The sequence below is a fragment of the Petaurus breviceps genome, unplaced genomic scaffold, assembly GCF_028583685.1.
Source record: "Petaurus breviceps papuanus isolate PSGF00001 unplaced genomic scaffold, PetGlider_PUasm1.0 101, whole genome shotgun sequence".
NCBI lineage: Eukaryota > Metazoa > Chordata > Mammalia > Diprotodontia > Petauridae > Petaurus > Petaurus breviceps.
Window position 1 is genome coordinate 1,193,812 of NW_027185575.1, and position 9,023 is coordinate 1,202,834.

The following is a 9,023-nucleotide window of genomic DNA, read 5'->3' on the forward strand; positions in this document are numbered from 1 at the left end:
GCTTAGAGTCTTGGAGGAGCTCGGGTCCTGCCCCCAAGGAGCTTAGAGTCTTGGAGGAGCTCTGGTCCTGCCCCTGAGAGGAGCATAGTCTAATGGAGGAGCTCTGGTCCTGCCCTCAAGGAGCTTGCAGTCTACTGGAGGAGGTTGGCTCCTCTCTTTTATTATGTGAAAAGCTGCCCCTCTTTCATTTTCACTCATTGTTCTGCCCTTTTCTACCCTTCTACCCTAATTCTACCCTTTTGGAGTTTGGAGAATCAATTTAATGCCCCTTTCCCATGACAACCCTTCAGAGAATTTCTCTTTTCCAAATGAAATCTCCTTACTATAAATAAGATTTCAGGAAGCTGGTTAAAGTACTTGAAACCAAGCCGTTTTAAAACACAGTTGAAAGGATAATTACTGGCCTTATCTATTCATCAAACCAGGTCCTCTAGAGATTATTGCTTGGCAGTACTTTGTTAGTCTGCTCCTAGTTACTCTTTGTGCTTAAAATAATAAACTTGATGCCTTCCAAGCGATGCTGCATTTCTGACAAATTCAGACCAACTTTCCCCAATGAGTCTGAATTAGTGAAGTTTTCCTGTATACAAAGAGAAGGCAAATTAGTCCTGCTCTGACTAGGAGAGCTCCAAGGGAGAAAGGTGGGCTTGATCACTCCCAGTGAGGTGAGCCCTGGTGGGCGTTCCATAGCCAATTAAGTAATTACTAAAGACTCTTACCCAGAGCAAAACAGTTCTTTATAGAGGATAGTGAGCCAAGCTTGATGTCAGGAAGACCCTGCCACGTATTGGTTGGGTGACCCCGGGCAAATCATTTTATTTATTTATTTATTTTTGGTGCCTCCGGGGAACACTCCAAGATTATAATTTACATAGGTAGAAGGAATTTCCTCATCAGAAACCAGTAAAATTGCAGGTCCTAACCCCTTAAAAAAAAACAAACCCTGTCTGCCTCAGTTTCCTCATTTGTAAAATGGAGACGTTGATAGCCCTTTCTTCCCAGAGTTGTAAGGCTCAAAGGAGGTAACAGGAAAGTGTTTTGTAAACTTTAAAGTGTTATGTAGATGCTAGCTAGCTGTGTGTGACCCTGGGCATGTTTACCCTCTTGGGGCATCTGTTTCTTCATTCTCAAAAGAGAACACAGGACTGATGATCTCTAAGACCCCTTCCAAATCTATTCCTATGATTCTGATCCTGTGACCAATGGGAGCTTCTATTAACGACTCTCTTGTTCAGCTATAGCCTTTTTGTTCTTCCCAATGAATTTCATTTATTCAATATATATTCATATATATGTTCAATACTATTTCAATTAAATCACCAAAAAGTATTTTACTGAATTAGAAAGAACAATAATGAAATTCATTTGGAAGAATGAAAAGGCTATATTTGAACAAGAGAGTTGTTAATAGAAGTCCACACTCTGCTGAGGGAACATTGAAACTGTTGAGTTAGCAGTGGCCACTTTTTATGGGAAGGTCAGTCTGAATCAGCAACAAGTCCGAAGAATGAAGTCAGTATGGAGCTGCTTTTAATGAAATTCATTTAGAAACATTCAAATACTTATTTTTAACTCACACCCTCTTTTTCTATACAGCGATTACTGCTGACAGACAGGTAGGGGAGAGGGGATAGTCCTATTTGATAGAAGGGGAGACTGCAATTCAGAGCAATTGAATGACTTGTCTCAGGACGTAAAATGAGCTGGTGACAGGGCTGGAACCCCAACCCAGGTCTCCTCCTGGACCACCTCCTGTTAGAGTAAGTCACCACCCAATCAGACAATGAGATAATTGCTAGAAGTGCACAATGTTTTCCGCCTCCAATTTAAACAACCTCTTAGGTGTCCAATTTAGAATAGATATAAATGGAAGATGGGACAAGGTCATCATAATTTCCTGCTGCTTAACAGCTGATGGTGCCTATAGGAGATCAGAATTACTGTCAGAAAGATGTATATAATCCGTTTAATAATGTTCTCTTTCCATCTGGTGCCCTGTGGAAGTCTCCCATGTTGGCTAACAAGATCTGCCTTTCTCTTCCTCTCCCATCCCCTTCATCTTTTCCTTTCCAGTTTAAATCAAAGGGGAGCTGTCTGGATGAGATGTGATAAGTTTGAGCTTTGTAGTGGTCGGGGGGCTGGAACTTTCCAACTCGCAAAGAACCAGTGGGACACCACTGTCCCCTGTCCTGATCTTGGGCTGATTGGATGCCCAGTCTTCCACTCTCTCTTTCCTGATCTGCTCTCACTGGCCAAGGTTTCACTCATAGTTGTAGAAATTCTTTTGGCCCATGGTGTGAAATATGAAGAGAAAGGGTTTATTTAACTCTTGTTTTTCTTAAAGCTGTTGATAAAACTCTGTATGTGCTACCCCCTAAGTTCATACTACTTATCCAATAAACTGTAAAAAACAAAAACAAACAAATAATCCTCTTTGTGTTTTGGGTGGGACAGTGGAGCTCAAGGAAAAGAACATAAAATTTGGAGCCAGAAAACCTGGGTTCAAATCTGGACACTATGGCTTCCTAACTGTATACCCTATGGCAAATCTCTTACCATCCCTGAACCTTGGTCTCCTTAATCAATAAACCCAGGTGGCTGGACTAGATGACTTCTCATAGGGTCCCTTCTGCCTCTGATGATCTGGGACTCTACTGTGGGAATTCAGAGAATGGGTAGTAGATGTGGCTTGACTGGTCAAGGCCGGCTTCTTGACAGAGGTAAAATTAAAATTTCTCTATATAGGCAGAGATCCAGGTAAGTCCCTTAATAGAGAAGTTGTCTTCTCTTATTCCTTGGCTGAGGCAGGTAGGTGGTGAGATGGATAGAGCCCTGGGCCTGGAGTCAGGAAGACTTGAGTTCAAATCCAGCCTCAGACACTGACTAGCTATATGACCCTGGGTAAGTCACTTTACCCTATTTGCCTCAATTTCCTCATCTATAAAAGGAGCTGGAGAAGGAAATGGCAATCCACTCCAGTATCTCTGCCAAGAAAACCCCATGGATAGTTGTGGTTCTTGGGGTCACAAAGAATTTTTGACACGATGATGTTAACAACCTCTGACTACAAGTCTTCTTTTCACTGTACTGTTCCTTTTTGGTTTTGGCATCTGAAAATTCTGTGATTCTATGAATGAAGGCTGATCTCTTCTGTTCCTGAGGATGCCTCCCAGGTCTTAAAAACTCTGGCTATGAAATTAGAACAATCAGTAGTGAGAGGTTCAGTGACTAGTATTTTCTCATGTTTGTTGACTGTTCCATCTAATTCATGAACATTTCCTAAACACCTACTTGTATGCAAGACCCAGTTCCAGATAATGGGAATGCAGAGATAAAAAAGCACCCCATCCCTGCCCTGCTGGAGACTGAAATCTTATGGGCCTTTGACACATGAACATGAGTCAGAAGCCAAGGTGAATGTACTAAAGGTAAAGTGAGTGTCCAAGGTGTGAGGAAAATGTCTGAGCAGGGAGTAGCCATTGAATTTTGGTGTGTGCGTGTGCATGTGTGTGCGCGTGTGTGCGCGTGTGTGTGCATGTGTGTGTGTGTGAGAGAGAGACAGAGTGAAACAGAGAGACAGAGAGAGAGACATAAAGAGAGAGAGGAGAGACACAGAGAGACAGATACAGAGACACAGACACAGACACAGACAGAGACACAGAGACAGACACAGAGCAGTCTTCGAAGAGGAGGTGGCACTTATTCTGTGTGTCTAAGGACAAGGGCCATCTTGACAAGTGGAGTTTGCTGATGGATGGGAGTGGGATGGGGAGGGGCAGGAGTAGGCAGCAGGTGGGGGTGGAAAGAAGCCCCTGGCTCAGGAGTTGGGTTTTGGAACCAGATTCTCTGACTCCAAATCCAGTTCTCTTCCCCCTGCACCACACTGGGCTGGAGTCTGAAAATTGTGCCACTAATTTCCTGTGTGTGATACTTTAACTCCTCTGGGCCTCAGTTTCCTCATCTGTAAAATGAGAGAGTTGGACTCATTGGCCTCTGAGGTTCCTTCTAGCTCTAAACCTATGTGGGTCTAGAAATGCTTTCTTCTTATGAGCCTCAGCTTCCTCATCTGTAAAATGGAGCAGTTGGGTGAGAGTAATTCCAAGTCCCGTGACAGCTCTGTTTATCTATGTTTCTGTGAGGACTCTTCAGAGATTGCCTCCCTGCCTGGTGATGCGATGGTGCCATGGGAGGCTGCTGTGTATAGTGGCTTTGGAGTTGGGAGACTTGAGTTCAAATCCTGATTCTGATGCTTATTACTGGAGATAACTTGGGTAAGTCACTTCCCTTCCCTGGGCCTCAGTTTCCTTATATGTAAAGTAGGGGTTGCCCCAGATGACCCTTCTGGATCTTGCTCCATATCCAGTTATATTGAATTGTTGTTTGTTATTCAGTCATTTCAGTCGTGTCTGACTCTTTATGACCCCATTTGGGGTTTTCTTGGCAAAGATACTAGAGTGGTTTGCCATTTCCTTCTCCAAGTGACTTACCCAGGGTCACACAGCTGGTAAATGTCTGAGGCCAGATTTGAACTCAGGTCTTCCCAACTTGGTGCTCTATCCACTGTACCATGTAGCTTTCCCTATTATACTAAATACAAGTTGGAAAGGGGGTGGAAGGGGGCAACTCATGGTGTGGTCTGACTGAAATATAACACATACAAGGGAAGAGTACCTTACATGAGGTCAGAAAGCTATGTTGCAGCCAGATGGCAAAGAGCCCTGAATGCCCCAAGTAGTTTTCATTTTATCCTAATGTATAATGTGGAATCACTAAAGTTCATCCTATCTTGAATCAATAAGCAATTATTGAACACCTACTATATGCCAGGCACAAGGCAGGGAGTTGTCATGATTAGCCTTAGGAAGATGACTATGGTAGCTGAAGAAAGTGTGGATTAGGGAGGATGGTGACTGGAGGCAGGGAGGTCAGTAAGAAGGCTATTGAAACAGTCTAAGAGAAAAGTTTAGGAAAGACCTGGAGAATCTGGTTGGCATCCAGAAGGAGGAATCCATCATGGGTGAGGGGTATCCAGTTCATGGAACTGGGGCCATCCAGGGTGGAGAACAGAAAGCAAAGGGGGAATATGTCTTGGTACAGGGACAAAATGTTGTGACTTTTTCTACTTGGTCACTGAAGGTAGAACCAGAATAGTGGGTAGAAACTGCAAAAACACAGAGGGAGGCTGCCTATCAGAGAATCTTTCTAACCAGTGGAGTGGTGGTCCAGAAGGAGAGTGGGCTGGCTCCAGCTGGCAGTCTCCCCCACCTTGGGGATCTTCAGGTAAAGGCTGGATGAGTGGCTACTGCCAGGTATATAGCAGGTGCCTAATGCATGGTTGTTGAAATGAATTGAAGTGAGGGCTTTCTTGTTCAAGTCTGGATTAGATCAGATGGCCTCTGAGAGCCCTTCCAGCTCTGCCACCCGTGATTCCATAAAGTGAAGAGATCTTGAATGTGGCTTTAGTCAGTGGCCTTGGTAAGGTGGTGGATACCATGCTCACTATGACTGTTGAGTTGATGCATTTTTTCAAATGTCTGACCATAGAAAAAGTCCCAACAGCTTTGAGTTCACTTCTGGGAGAGCTGCCTTTTGGGAAGTAGGGGAAGAAACTCAACAACAAGAAGCACCCCAGGGTTTTCTGTAATGGTACATGACCAATGCTTCCATGTCCATAAGTGGCCAAATTTTATTTCATTTTATTTTGCTTTTTGGAGGGCAATTGGGGTTAAGTGACTTGTCCAAAGTCACATGGCTAGTAAGTGTGTCAAGTGTCTGAGGCCAGATTTGAACTCAGATCCTCCTGACTCCAGGGCCGGTGCTCTATTCACTGTGCCTCACTGGACATATTTTAGTAATGCCTGTTCATTTTCCATCTCAGTCATTTCAGGGGACTCCCCTTCTCAGAACTGAACCCCTCTCTTGTAAAAAAAAAAAAGGAAGATAATTAAGCAAAAACAAGGGATCTACTGACTGATAGTGAATGCAACATTCTGTCCCTGTAGTCCTCTGCCTCTGCTGAGAGACCAATATTGACTATTAGCATGACACAGAGTTCAGTACTTGTGATGTTCTCATTTCTATCACTGTAGTCACTGTAGTGTATACTGTTATTACATCAATGCGTCTTCTCATTCATTCATCAATAGGACAGGCTCCACGGCTGGATGGGTCTATAGAGTATATAGTTCAGTCCCCTTGGTGGTAACAAATGATGAAGCAGATCTTTGCAGAAGAGCTCCAGGGTCAAAACTGTGTTCTTTGTGTCCAGAAATTGGTCTGCAGGGGAGCATAGATAGCAATACAGGAAACCCCTCTGTGTAGACTTTTGTGTGTAAGAGGCAACATGGAAAGGTGGGAAGTGGTGGGTTTTGGAGTCAGAGGGGCTGAGTTCAAATCCTGCCTTTGCTTCTTACTCATAGTGTAAGTCAGTTAACTTCTCTGGAGTTCAGTTTCCTTAACAGTATATTGAGAACATTTGTAGTAGATGGTCTCTAATGTTCCTTCCAGATTAATAATATAATAATAATAGCTAATTTTATATAATACCTGCTATGTGCTGGGCACCATGCTTTACAAATATCTCATTTGATCCTCACAACAACCCTGGGAAGCAGATGCTATTATTACCCCCCATTTTCCAAATGAGGAGATTGAGACACACAAAGGAGAAGTGACTTGCCCAGGGTCTCATCACCAGCAAGTGTCTGAGCCCAGATTTGAATTCAGGTGTTCCTGACCAGAGGCCAAGCTCTCTATCCAGCTACCCCAAAAGTAGTGGATCAAAATCTATGATCCTATAGTTCTTACTTGTGGACATGCTATTTATCCTGATAGAATGTAAGTTCCTTGAGAGCAGGGACTGATTGATTTTTTGTCTCTTGGTGTCCTTGGAGCCTGGCACACAGTAGGTGCTTAATAAAGGCTTATTGATGTATGGATTGATTGATTGCTTTATAGTGAGAATTTCAGGCTTTGGAAGCCCTGTCCTACACCCTGTACCTTGTGAGTAGATTTATTCAAAGTAGTAATTGGTTTTTTTGGTGAAATTTTTGAAATCTTCCTGAAGCAAGCTGACATTGCCTCTGAAAAAAAATAGGGACTCAGGTTTGCAGTGGTTATTGCTCAATGGACTGGGTGGTCTGTCATGAATCTAGCTATAACAGTAACAATAACAGTAACAAAAAAGCAGTAACAGGTGATAATTGCATACTGCAAAGACTGATTGTGTTTTTATACATCCATGGCTTAACACTGTACTCGGTATACAGCAGGTGCTTAATAAATGCTTGTGGATGTTTGCAAAGTGCTTTACATAGGATTATGGGATCATCCATCTAGAGACAGAAGGGGTCTCAAGTGCCATGTAGCCCAACCTGTTCATTTTGGGGATAAGGAAACTGAGGTCCAGAGGTTGTGACAAGTATCATAGAACCAAGGTTGTGCTGGAATCAGCTCCAACAGGCTCAAGAGCTGATTGTTGAATGTTTGGTGTGCACATTTACACCTTAGAAATCAGAAATTGCTACAAATCAAGGGCTGGATTTATTGTTTTGTTGATTGTCTAGACTTATGAGGGTGATAGAAAAAAATATTAGTAATACTGAGTAAGCATAAAAATCTGTCTTACTTTTTGGAGAGCTGGTTGTTAAACTTTTACCAGCATAACCCTATATAAGACCACAGACTAGAGTTTTGGGACCTTTAAAGTGATCTAGTTCAGCCACTGAATTTTATCAATGAGGACACTGAAGCTCAGACAGGTTAAATGAAATGCCCGAGGTCATTTAGTATTAAGTGGCAGAGGTACAGTTTGAATCTGATATCCATTACTTCATTTGATTCTCATGACACTCCTGTGAAGTAGGTGGTATTATCACCCCCATTTTACGGATGAGGAAACTGATGCTCAGAGAGATGTAAAGTGACTTCCCCAAGGTCACACAGCTAGGAAGTATCTGAGATGCAATTTGAACCCAGGACTGCCTGACTCCGAGTCTAGGGCTGTTTCCAATCCTTACACTAGTTGCTATGTCTTTGAGCATCTACATCCTTTGACTCCTTCTCCAGTTTGTGACTGAGGGATGAGAGGCTGATCCTTGCTAGGCCTCCTGAAGGCTATTGGATTTACCTCTGTCTACACCTTGTTCACTGGGTGCTTGGAAACAGAGAGGTGAATGGTGACTGGCTTCCAAACAGGTGCAGGTCCTGGGGAGCCCCTCTTTCTTCTGCTTTGAGGCCAGCCATGAGACTGGGTTAGGGAGCATGGACCCACCATGCTTTACCAGGACATGGTGGATCTCTCTGCACACATTCCCTGGGCTCCATCAAACGTAACTTAATTCAGATGTCATATTTGGTGACAATCTGGTTCTGGGACAGAATGGGGCCCTGTCAGCCAATGTTTATGGCTTTTCATCGGGTCTTTCAGACAAAATTTGTATCGCCTTCCCTTGGAATTACAGGGGATGGCAGCACCAGCAGCCGCCTGCTGCTATTTCAGGGGACGTGGAGAATGAAAGAGAAGAAAATGCTGCCTTAAAGTTCTCCTAAATCACTCTTTGAGAGATGTCAAATATCTGCATAAAAGATAAAGAAGATAATAAACCTCTCCAAGATGAAAAAGCAAGTGTGTTTAAGAATTGCATTGCCTATGATCTTGCTTTCAGTTCCTGGAAGGCTGCCAGGGTGTAAATTGCTCCTGGTTGGGGAGATGGATAAGTTTGTACATATCATCCTTCCAACATTCCCCCCCACATCTGAGAATCCCCTCCTCTCCTCCCCTCCTATCCCCTTCTCTCTTCCCTCCTATCTTCTCCTCCCCTCATCTCCCCTGCCTCCTCTCTTCTCCCTCCTCTTCTCTCTCCCCTCCCCTCCTTCTCTCTCCTTTCCCCTCCCCTCCTCTTCCCATTTCTCTCCTTTCCCCATTTTCTCCTCCTCCTCTTCCCTCCTTTTCATCCTCCTTGTCTTCTTCTTCTTCTTCTTCTTCTTCTTCTTCTTCTTCTTCTTCTTCTTCTTCTTCTTCT